Source organism: Zalophus californianus, chromosome 3 (genome assembly GCF_009762305.2).
Source record: "Zalophus californianus isolate mZalCal1 chromosome 3, mZalCal1.pri.v2, whole genome shotgun sequence".
NCBI lineage: Eukaryota > Metazoa > Chordata > Mammalia > Carnivora > Otariidae > Zalophus > Zalophus californianus.
Window position 1 is genome coordinate 152,981,212 of NC_045597.1, and position 13,090 is coordinate 152,994,301.

Below are 13,090 nucleotides of genomic sequence, written 5' to 3' on the forward strand. Positions count from 1 at the left end.
ATAATTTACTTCTAAATTATTTAAACAAAATTATATATATATGTGTGTGTGTGTGTGTGTGTGTGTGTGTGTGTGTGTATGGAGAAATCCCAGTGGAATAAAATCACATTTCTTTATAAATAACTATTTAAAATTGATCTTCTGGGGCGCCTGGGTGGTTCAGTTGGTTAAGCAACTGCCTTCGGCTCAGGTCATGATCCTGGAGTCCCTGGATCGACTCCCGCATCGGGCTCCCTGCTCAGCAGGGAGTCTGCTTCTCCCTCTGACCCTCCCCCCTCTCATGTGCTCTCTCTCTCTCTCTCATTCCCTCTGTCTCAAATAAATAAATAAAATCTTAAAAATATAAAATAAAATTGATATTCTGTCCATATAAAAATGACTTTCAAGAAGAGTTTATGATACGAAGAGACTCATCTCTGTTTCTTCCTCTCTCCTCATCTTACTTGCTCGCCCACTGAAATGTGAAACTCGTGAACACATGGTGGCATTTTCGTTAACGGGCCCAAGCCAGCATTCTTCATTGACTTCCTGCTGCATTGCCGGTGAGTTTTGATTGCTCCGAAGTATGGCAGTGCTGTCGGCTAGGAATAGTCATGAGCTATTCTGAAACCCTTGGGATGAAGGACTCTCAGTTAGAAATGTTTGAACATTTTGCCTTGAAATAAGAATACTGTAGTTTCTCAAAAACATTAAACTTAAAAGGTAAGAAGGGGAAGGAGGTATGCCTGCCTCCCTGTGGCCAGCCCCTGGGGAAGGTCCTGTTGTTGAAGGTATTGGGAGGGCTGCAGCCATCGCTGCCATTCTTTGTTCATTTGTTTTCTTTGCCCTCTTAGGCACATTCATTTTCATTTATCACACATCTCATTTAATTCAGTCTAATCCCCTCAGTGCAGTTGAGCACCCACTTGGTGCGAGGTACGGGGCTAAACATCAGAGACTCCAAGATGGCTCGGGTGATCCCTACTGGCAGCAGAGATCACAACTAAAGAAGAAAAACAAATATTTCTACAACAGTGTCATCAGAACGAGACTTTGTGGGAGTGAACAGCATGTTTTGAGAGCACTGAGGAGGAATAATGACTTCTACCTAGAGGATCTAGGAAGGTTTCATAGAGAATGTGACTCTTGAACTGGAAGTTTAAGGGGGAGTAGAATTTCCACAGATAGTTTCCATGATGACTCGTAGCCAGAGGACTTTGAAATCCATTACTCCACTGAGGACACCTCCCTAACAATTCATTTCTCATTCTCGTCCCTCAGTGGATGCCTCTCCTATGTGTTCATGTATACAGTAAGTGATACATCAAAATTTTTCTCCTTCCCTAAAACTCTTGTGTCATGTTCCATGTCAGAAATGACAGCATATATGTCCTCTTTGGGCCCCAGAGCCACAGAGGCTTCTGGAAGTCAAGCCAGGCCATTGAAAGAACCCCACTCAAGAGTCAGGGCTCTGGGGTCTGGTTTGGATGATATCGTTCTCCACCTGCTGGACCTCTGGCTGCAGGATACTGAAGGACAAGCTGATCCAGTAAGATGATGTCCGGGGTGGTCAGCTCTAAAATTCTGACACCTTGTTTCCTGATACTCATATTATTAATTATTTCTATTTATCTAGCACATGCTTGCCTTCCAATCATCCTACAGTCTTTGCTGCTTCTTCTCTGCTAAAGCCTCCATTAAATGAGTTTGACATTCATCAGAACGCTTCCTTCCTAGGGCGGATGCTTCTGCTACTGGGTTGTTTGCTCTTTCATCATCTATAGCCTTACCCACTTGCCCTCCGACCTGTCCTGTGTTACATGTCTCTGCAGTTGAGTGGTAAGAACATGGACTCATGAATTGTGTAATAAGGGCCTCAGTCCACTCTTTGTAGCTAAAAAATGATGAATAAATAATAGACTTGAATTAAAATCTTAATTCTGAAAGTTGACACATCCGTAAAAGGTGGAAAATAACTTCTGGCTCATAATAACACCTACTCCAAAAGGTTTTTCTGAGAGTATAAATCAGAAAGAATGGAAGCAACTTCATGGGATATTTGGTGCATAGCAGGTTCTATTGCTTCCCTTGCTCACGGAGAGCTCATTCTTCTTTTTGTATTAAATTAGTCTAGTCCTTGCCAGGCTGGCCACCAAAGTACAATATTTTCTCACATACCCTTAATTGATCAACTGCAGATAAACTTTGGCCCAATGTGGATGAAAGAACCACTTGCCATGCATATTTATCTAAAATCTATAAATTGAGGTTTTCTCCTGCCATATTTGGAAGTACAAAAAGATTAATGTCTCTCTCTCTCGCTCTCTCTTTTTTTTTTTTTTGGTTAAAAAAGAAAGAAGTTATTAATAGCATTTCTAATGTATTCTATTTTATTTTATTATTGTATTTTATTTTATTTTGGGGGGCGGGGGCAGGAGTGGCAGAGAGAGAGAGAGAATCTTAAGCGGGCTCCACGCTTCGGGTGGAGCCTGACATAGGGCTCTATCTCATGACCCTGAGATCATGACCTAAGCCAAAATCAAGAATCAGACGCTCAACTGAGACACCCAGGCGCCCCTAATGTATTCTATTTTAAAGATGAGATATTTGGCATTGTCTTCTCGATTTTAATATCTTTAAAATTTTATGTAACTTTCAAAAAGTAGAAACCTATTCACCTGAATTATTTTAAACTTACTTATCTGAGTTACCAGAAATATTACAAATTCTTGTAAACGTTTAGAATATCATTATACTGAATAATCTTAAAAATAAGTTAGTTTCACTCGTAGTTTCTTTCTAGCCCTTGTTACCTCCGTCGTCTTCTTCCTTCCCTTTCTCTCTTTACTACTTGCTCTCTCTCTAAAGTGTACAGTCTAAGTTCTTAGGAAAACATTTCCCGCCACTGATGGAGCTTACCATCTAACAGAGAAGCTTACTGTTCAGAACACGGAAAGATTCAAAATTTCTGCTAATAATGTAGAAAAACATTTTTTAAATATGTTTTCTATTAAGACGATGTAAATGCATTGTATCTATTTGCGGAGACAAAATAAATGAAATGAGAGATGAATCTACTTGCTTTTAAACACAGTAGAAACAAACTCAATTTATAGATTTCAGATAAATATACAGAGCAACATACAAAAAGTCACATTGAATTCTTCTCCTCTCATTCATTTTTTCATGCTAGAGTTATTTGCTAATGATGATATTCTTTTTATTCTAATTAAAATGTCTGCATTTCTGTTCTTAAGCATGGCTGTGCAAAATGGTCCTGCTCTTGGTTTCATCTCGGAGGGCTTTTTAAGCTGCATAATCAAATGTGGACTTTCTTTTAGTAATAGCGAATGGCCACTACAGGAACACGATTTATTTTTTTAAAAGAGGATTTTGAATTACTTCTAAGAGGAGAAATTGTTTTAATGAAACCAGTAAGCTATTGACTATAACAAACACGAGAATTATCATAAGTAATTACTTGAAACTTGGAAATTGATTCATCATTTTAACTCAGTTGTGACTATTATATATAGTGTATATTAGGGATTTGATTTATCTTTACCCATGCTATCACACCCATTTCATAAATTGTCAATCTTCTATCTTAAGTAAGTTATATTACAATCTCTTTGAATTGAAAACAATAATTATTATCATATATTATCTTTTATTTTCTTCAAAATAAATAACATTTAAGTGCCATACTATAAATGAGCATATCATAAAACATAAATAAACCTTATTTAAATAAATCAGCCTATAGTTGATTATAATTTAAAATCATTGAATACATGTATTCTACACCTTTTTCACTTACAAATGATCTGCCGCGGCTTGACAGTCATCAGGCAGGCAGACTTGGGGCTTGCTGAGCTCATTATCAGGTACATATCAAGGCACCAATGGGACCAATGCCAACAATCCATAAGGGATGCTCTCATTACTCATCCAGATGTTGCATCAGTCAGGGGCCCCTTCAACATGAGCTGGAGTTCAAGCTTATATTTTCCTTGATGAAATGTTAGACCTAAATAAATGAACTGTTCTGAACTCTAGTTTGGGATTTTTCTAATATGAAAACAACAACAACAACACTTTTCAAATGTGAAGTTCTAATCAAGGTAACATAATATAATTAAAAATACATAAAACTTCTAGAAAGAAATGGGATGACTTTAGCTTTGTATTTATACTCCTAGGTCAGAGAGTAACTTGGATCACAAGAAATTCAAAATATTGTACTGAGAAAAATTATCAGTAAATAAATTGGAATACCAAGGTATAGAAAATTAGTAAGGGTATATACAAATTAAAAATAATCTTTTCTGGAACATAGATAAAAAATTAGGGGCTAATCCAGAATTAGGACATTATGATGCTCAGAATCAGAACAGCTGAAGATATGTATGCACATACTCTATACTGTAAATCACCAGGGAAATGAAAGGGCCTCTCAATCACTCTATTTCTCCTCTGCCTCCCTTGAGCCAGTTCACAGCACAGCTCAGGTGATGCTTTTAAAATGTAAATAGGATCAAATCATTTCCTTGCTCAAAACCCAGCAAAGCCTCTCCATCAACCTTACAATAAAATCTATGGTTCTTACTATGGATGATGAGGCCCTGCATAATCTGGCCCTTGGCTACCTCTCCAATTTCATTTCTTGTCCATCTTTCCCACCTTTGCCCTGCTCCAACCACACTGGATTTTTACTGCTTCCCGAACACACCATATATGCTTCTGCTACCAAGATATTTCACTTGCTCTTCCCTCTGCCTGGCATGTTCTAAATAATGACCTTTACAGAGAAGTCCTCCTCAACTACCCTATCAAAATCAACACACTTCCATCTCCGAATCCTGACATTATATTGCATATTTAAATTGCCTGTTTTCTCCACTTCAGTGTGTACTATGTGTAAAAAGCGACTTTGTTTTGTCTACTGCTATTTTTTTTCAGGCCTAGAACAATATCTGACACATAATAGGCACTCAATAAATATTTGTTAAATAAATGAATAAATAAATACATATACTTCTGACTTTAAATATGCTTATATTTTAGTCATCTAGTAAAGGTTTGATTTGAATTATATGGTTAATTAGATCGATGTATATTATTTTGCTTCAATTATCAAGAAAAGTATTTCTGATTCTTATATACAATAAATATTTATTAATTTCTGTTAAAGTTGTGCAGTAAATATTTGCTAAATAAATGGAGCACCACCATGTACAAGTTATTAGACAATGGTACTTATAAAAAAAAAGAATAGGCCAACTACGCCTGTTAGTTGGATTGAGTCGTTTTTAACATGTGGATAGATTTCATTTCCCAAGAATCAGTCTTCAGTAAGGGTAAAGGTCCCCACAGTTTGACAGCCTTAGGCTTCATGCAGTGCATACAATTAGACTTTTCATTATCTATGTACATTTTTGGCAATGAAATCCATATTATATAACTTCAATCTTTTTTTTTTTAATTGCAATGCTTAAAATGGTGTAGACTCCCCATCTGTTAGAATCTTCTTATCCTGAACCAAAACTCAAATCAACCCTCTTTCTTTTAATGATTATTTAATTTGTACCAACCTTTGTTATTACTATCCTTAACATCGCCTCTCCTTTAAAGTGTGAGTTAGTGTTTACTGCAGTGGTAGAGAACGATCGAAGGCTACTTACTGTCTGCCATAAGCTTTTGCCAATCAAGCAGTTTCTTCATCCTTAAGTGATTCAATTTATTTGTCTAATTTAAGTAATTTGGTCATTTGATCATTCTGATCTGAATTCCAATTATACTTATATCAACAGATCTATTTCATTTTAAAGATGCAGCAGTAACCATTGAAAACTGAATAAACCTGGGCCTGTACTGGTTAAAAGGGCTCTCTGTAGGTTCAAGAATTTAGATAGAACAAGGAGACAAATACTTATCCATGTATTGCTTATATTACATGCAACTATTACTAAATCAGGAGGCATGTTAAATACTGCATAAATATCTTGGAGTGAAAGACTGCATTTTCACAGACATTTTTTTATTTTACCTATGGTTTCTGGAGACTACTATTCATAGGGTCTACTCTGCAGTTGATGTGGGTAACCAACAAGCAAATGCAAAGTGGACAATACCTCCCTTTGCTTAGCAAGATTTCTTAGGCAACAGCAATGATCTACTTTTTGGATACATATGTTGTGCCCAGGCAGCCAGCATGTGGCTAGGGTGGTTTTAAGGGACTACTAGGGATTGAACTATATGTTGCTATATAAAGTCATATTTACAAAAATGATTTAAAAAGTTAAATCTAAAAATTGTAACTGTAACTTGTTGGAATATTATTGTTGACAGAGGGACATTAAGATGTTTGAATGGCATTCTGGAGGTTGTCATTAAACTTTTCTTGCCAGGCTAGTCAGGACTAAAAACTGGTTACAGGCTTTTAGATATTAATTCTGAAGGTGATCCATTTGGCTACATATTCTGCAACATGTGTGTCCCTTTGAAAGAACTTATGATTAAAGGCTGAAACTGGGGCAAAATTGCACAGTTTATAGTCTATTTCTTTAAAGGCTAAAGAATGATCATCTTTTTGATAATGTTTTTAAATCTCAGGAAACAAGCCTATGAAATTTACTTTACAGGAATCTTATTTAAGCAACCTACACTAAAGAAAACATCTACTCTATTTTTAAAAGAATAATCTATATGCAGGAAACAATGGTCATTTAATAAGCAGATCAAAACATATGAATAAGTGTGACATTTAGAAGACAGCTCCTTCTGTGGAAGGTACACACCATTTTACTTGGTATCATTTTCAAGAAAGTGGTACGAGAGCTGTCAGGTAGCTTGAGAGACTAGGGTCCGTCCTCTTTATCTTGAAGCATAATGCCCGTGTCCCGAAGTGTTGGTGGTGTCTCACCATATCATAGCGCAGGGTCATAGTTCAAGCAATCACGTTGTCAGCCTAACCCAACTGCACTGTACACTTGCAGTCATAGATAATGAAAAGTTTCACAGGACAAGACATTTAAAATGAATGTTGGCAGAATATAAGGTCTATACAGAGATGAACCAATATATCTCTACCATGTCTTGAGTCACACAGGAGGATACTCACTTTTTAACCTATCAATTCTAAAGACTGCTTTCAATGGAGAATGATGCTGGTACCAAGTGTTGGAGTGGTGGCCATATCATAAAAAAGAACTTGCATATGGACCAAAGATGATAGAATCCCCTGAATTGTGAGGTAGGATTAACTTAACTCTGTTAAATTATTAGAAACATGCAAAGAGGTATTAGACTACAGGGAACTGAATGGGATGATTCGCATTTCAAGTCAACATAATTGAATTAGTGAATATATATCTTCCTTTGTTTATTAACAATTCACAATTAGATTAGATTGGTCAAGGGCCATTTACTCTTTCAATCTTTTTGAACACTACGGTTTGACCACAGTAACCCAAAACTCTTTGACAACTATCTGTGTAAAGCATTCAGTCAAATAACTAATATAATTTTAATCCCATGCCTTATCTACTGGGACATGAACTGTGAATCACTGATCCTCCTGGTCTGAGAGCCTGCTCTCAGTTGGTGAAATGCACCTAGGACCCTGTGAGTTCACCTCATGGCCTTTCACACTTTCACACATGCTCTTTTACCAGCTGGTTATTAGAAGTTCAGTGAAATTGGACATTTCTCTATTTCAGCCAGCAAGTGAGATTCAGAGTCCAAAAGGTGCTTCCCTCAAACGGAGGAAGAAAAAAGAAACTAGGTTACATTTTCTCTAACATTACCAAATTTTATATCTTCCACTGGATAATAATAAGGCCGCATGGCAGAGAGCTATAAAAGAAAAATTACAAAAGGCAGAATCTTGATACACTCATTTGTTCAGTCATTTACTCAGTAGATTTGTGCTAAACATCTAACTTGTGGCCTCATTGTTTTGTTTTCTTTTGTTTTGTTCTTGTTTTTTGTCTTTTTGGATACAAAGGTAAACATGCCTCTATCTACAGTTAAGGGCAAAGGGCAAAAAATTAATTAGAGAGTTCTGTTCTAGAGGCATGGGTAAGGTTGAGAGATTAACTGAGCATGGATGTGGAGTGTCAAGGCTTCCTTGACGAGGAATGGAAGTTGATAGCATTTAGTTGGGCTCAGGAGTGGGAGACAAATCTACAAACTGGAGGGAAGAGCTTGTGTCCAGGCACAGAGGCACGAAGCCTCTGCTCAAGGAGCTGCAGGTGGCTTGGTAGACCCGGAAGTCCTGTGCGCCAAGAAAGGAGTAGGGTGAGGTTGCTGAGGTAAGTGAAGTCAGATCATGGGTAGATCCACGACTGGCTAGGGACTTTGAACTTTACTGGGAAGGCTCACAGAACTTTGCAGAATGGAAGCAGAAGAGTAACAGGGGTAATGGGAATGGGTTGGAAAGATGGGGCCAGGAAGCAGGGAGACCCGTTCAAAATCCACACACCCATATAGAGGAGAAATGGTGAGCCCTGAAAGAACCGGTTACCCCTGTAACCAGCTGACCCTTCTTTTCCTCTTTTCACTTTCTGTGTTAGTGTTCTTTCCTGGTTTTCTTGTTCTTCTCTGGTCCACCCTTCTCAGCCTGTTTAACCTCTTTTTCTCTCTCACACTCTACAGGTTGGCATTCTTCAAAGCTCAGTCCTATTTTCCCCTTCCTTCTCTTTTCACTGTGTTTCTCCAGGAAATCTCTTCTATTCACCACCTGACAGGTTCAAATTTATTTTTCCAGCCCAGAATCCACTAGAATCCAACCCCTGAAGTCCAGCTGCCTCCTTGACATTCCCACTTAGGTGTGTCACAGGCACCATAAATTAACATTAAAAATTAAACTCTTGTTCTTTTTCCAGAAATTTACTTCTACTTCAGTTTTCCCACCGACATCAACCACATGAGCAAACCAGAGCTGAAGAAGCAGGGTCGGTGCTTCCTTTCTCTCTTACCTCTCACCAGATCTACTCCTCACTCTCCCCACTGCTACCTAAGTGAGCTTATCTGAGATGACAAACCTCTGCTTGTTGGCAGAGTGAGAGCAAGGGACCGGGGCGGGGGGTGGGGTGGGGTATGCGGGGTTGGGGGGGATTCACTATTTGATTCTGTGAGGATGAGAAGTTCTGTTCAAGTCTGAAAAAATGCAAGCTCTGTTAGGGGCAATTTTAATTCCTCTGAGCCTCAGATTACTATTCTCGGTCAATAAACAGATATCCTTTCTAATTGGTAAAGTCATTAAAAATAACCAGAAAAAAATTCTATATAACTATTTTAGACTTTTCACTCAGAAAAAAAATTAAAGAGGGTCAACATTATCCCTTTGCTTATAAGCCTTTGGCTTATTCTTGTTAGTTTTTTTTTAACCTTATACATTACGATACTGTAAATAACCACTTCCTGATTCTCCTTTCTTCTCAGTTTTGCAAACAGTTTTTGTTTATTCATTGTCTTACTTTCTCTCGTTTTATTTTATTCAATCATTATTTAAAAGGGGATTTGATTGGTTTTGTCCAACTAAATTGGCATCTTGCCGTTGTCACTGTCAGGTGGGGATTGGCTGGGAATGACACTAGGTCTTCTCTTTCCTTTCTCCCTCTCTTGCCCTTCCCCACTCAAGTCCCCTGATGATTTCTCTGTGAAACTTTGATCCAATTACAGTTACAGTTTTTCCATGAAATTAGACAAATTTTATTTTTGGTTTATTTGCAGTATTCTTTCAAGGTAGCAAAATCAACTTTGCTACATTTATGAAGTAGCCAGGATATACTAAGATCTTAATCTTAATTCACTGTACCTCTGGAATCAAACCAGTTCCTTCTAACCACCACAACAGCAGTATTATTACATAATATTGTTACTCTCTATTACACACCTTCACACAACATCTACTGTAATTCTTGATATTTATTTTAAGGCAAAACATTCTTGGAAATAATTCTTCTGGAAGGAAATATCTGGCGAAATTGTTATGCTAACATTTACTTTGTTTTATTTATAAATTTATTTCTTTTAAAGATTTTATTTATTTATTTGAGAGAGAGAGAGAAAGCATGAGCAGGGGGAGGGTCAGAGGGAGAAGCAGATTCCCTGCTGAGCAAGGAACCCGGTGCCAGGGCTTGATCTCAGGACCCTGGGATCATGACCTGAGCCATAGGCAGACTCTTACTGACTGAGCCACCCAGGCGCCCCATAACATTTATTCTTATAAGTTAAAAAGAGTAAATAAATATGTAAAAGTCTAACATTTTGTTCCTTGTCACTATTTGGATGGTTATGAGCACTATGACAAAATATATTGTGTTGAATGACTATTTTTTATATTACTGATCACTTGCCAACTACTTGATTTCAGTAAAAGAGGAGAGCCATTAAAGCAGATGATGCCATTTTTTTTACATTTATTATTGGAACTCTTAACATAAAAGATGTTAATAGATTACCAAACACTGAATCACTGAGAAGTATTAGGAATATCTTCACCTAGATATGCTATGTAGAATTTGTCTCACAGTGCCCTCAGATGTTTAAATAATGGGCACTCTGATCTAACTTTGGCTAAACAATTTAAACAACAAAAAATAAAAGCACATTGCATACCAGGAAATTAACTCTGACAATTCTGAGCTTAAGGAAGGAAAAGATAACTCTATCATAATGGGTGTACATTTAGAAAAAAATAATGTTAGTGTAAAAATAGCTTTCAAAATTTGTTTTCAGAATTGCTTCCTTCCTCTGAAATGATGATTATAACATGCACAAGATATTGCACTTACAAATATTGTCTTTTTTTATCTTTAGGGTTCTTGTATTTTGTATTGACTTTTCATGACGGCTTATCTATATTAAAGTTTGCACATTTTTCTTTACTGGGAATAAAAAGCATTTAGAAGTTGCTAGGTGGCAATTCAAGAGGACAGAAAAAGTTACTCAAATAATTAAAATAACACATAAATAAACTATGCTCAAAATGATCAGAACATTATATGGAGAACAGTTTTGGCATGATGAGAATTATTTTAAAGGTCTTCAGGTTTCATAATACGAAGAAACTTACTGTAATACTATTTTTGTTTGCTCTTGTAGAGAAAGTGCTCTGTTTTGGAAATGTGTCTGAGCCGACACACACTAAAATAGTAGGTTTCATATGCTTCTAGGAAACGATTGTGTTGGGAGCTCAACCAAGATGTTCTGCCACTAAAATAAAATAATAACAGCTTTTTTTCCCAATTCTCTGAGAAAAACAGAATATTTTTTTCTGATTTGTAAGTGTTTCTCCTCCGCTTTTTCTTTTTTTCTTTCCTTTTTTTTTTTCTTTTAGTTTCCTTGTTTCTTCAATTTGTAATTGGCATGGGTTGCTATGCGACGATAAAATGAATGAACCAAGAGTCCTAAGAAAGGAAATGAATCTTGGATGTGTTAATTCTCAAATATATGTTATGAATCATTATTCTTTATGTGTAGAAACTTGCATACATATAAAAAGAGTCATGTTTCTGCAGGTGAATTTCCTCCTAGTTCTTTTAATTCAATTTAAATACCATTATTTCATGAAAATCTGCAAAGAATGTCATAATGTTCAGGTGCTCAAGCACTTAAGCACGACTGAGAACACTGAATTAAAATGCTAAATTTGTTAGATTTTTAAAAAGTTTTTTGAGTGGAAATTGCAATCCAGAGATTTTCAGCTATATTTGAGAATATGATTAAGTATGGCGACAGTACTCTATATTGTTTGGGCTCAACATTTTCTCTGAAATAGCAAAGAAAATACAAAGAAGTTAGAAAACACATTAATTCATGTCTGTGTTGGGGAAGTTATTTTCAAAAAGCTTTATGTTAAGTGACACTATTATTGGCTGCACATCTAATCTAACTCAAGACCTTGAAGTTGGTCTCTGGTTTGCATTCCATTAAAAGTTTTTAATAAGATTTCAACAAAAAATAATAATAAAAAGCATTCCATTTCACCTTTGCTTCCTTTTAACAATTCAGAGTATCAATTATAACATAACCTTCATTTGACTTGCAACCATCCCTGTGCTCTCAACAGCATATTAAATTCTATGTGAACACTTTAAAGGCAAAATAAATGTCTTGTTTTACTTTTTAACTTTTGTACCATTTTAAAGTGACCTCTCCAATGTGTAACACTCAACTATATCTACTGAATAGTATTTATAAGCATTTGTCTTCTTATTTTACAAGCATTTTGAATAGTTGGAAAAGTATTTTAAAGTTTAAGAACACATAGTCCTTATTCACATCTTAAAGAGAGGCTGCATCTCTCCATATACAGGTGTTGTCTTCCTTTCTAAATTATCACACTAATACTATTGTGGGATTGGAATAGTTGCTTAGTGAACTTCCTTTTATTTTACCAGTCACTGGCCTAGGAGGACTGATCACAGGATTCTTAGAAGAAATAGGCTAAGTCAAAGAAAGAAAAAGGAATTTTGATTATTAAAAGATCCAGAGTTTGCCATCCCTTTGAAGGAGTGGAGAAATTAAGGAAACAGAATAAAATTCAAAAAGAAAGGAAAATGAAAATATACAGGAAAAGCTGAAGGATAAAACAGATGAAACACTTTTGGTGCCCAGAGAACTATCATTTTTTTAAAAGCAGACCAAACAGTTCCTACCCTCTGTTGATCAGTGAACAAATATACCATTAATCTGCTTTCACAATAGTGCTTCTCAAAGTCTGGTCTGCAAAGAGGATGAAATGAGGGCCTCTGGGAGTTTGCTGCAAATGGGCTGGAGTCAGCCCCAATGGAAGTAACAGTATAAGGCGTGGGGACTTCAGACTGATTAGCTAGGCTCGTTTGCCTGGAGGGTATCACTGTTTCAGGAATATTTTTGTTAATTTAAATTAACCATGTAGAAAATGAGACTGAGTTTTTCATGTATTATCAGTGGACTGTCTAAACCACTTGAATTTGGTGAAGAGTTTCAACATAGCTCTTAAGTGACACCCAAAGAAAGAGATAAGCCCTTGTATTATACAAAGAAAAGTTCATGTTACAGCAAGGATCATACCAAATTGATTTATAACTATTTTCCTTTTTTTGTTGTTATTTTTTAA

At 36.4% G+C, this 13,090-nt stretch overlaps 1 protein-coding gene across 3 annotated transcripts in view; it reads right to left on the minus strand.

The window, feature by feature from the left end:
• The window catches only part of TMEFF2 (transmembrane protein with EGF like and two follistatin like domains 2), a 224,389-nt gene that overhangs the window by 56,828 nt on the left and 154,471 nt on the right, over positions 1–13,090 (minus strand). The gene's annotated exons all lie outside the window — the stretch shown is intronic.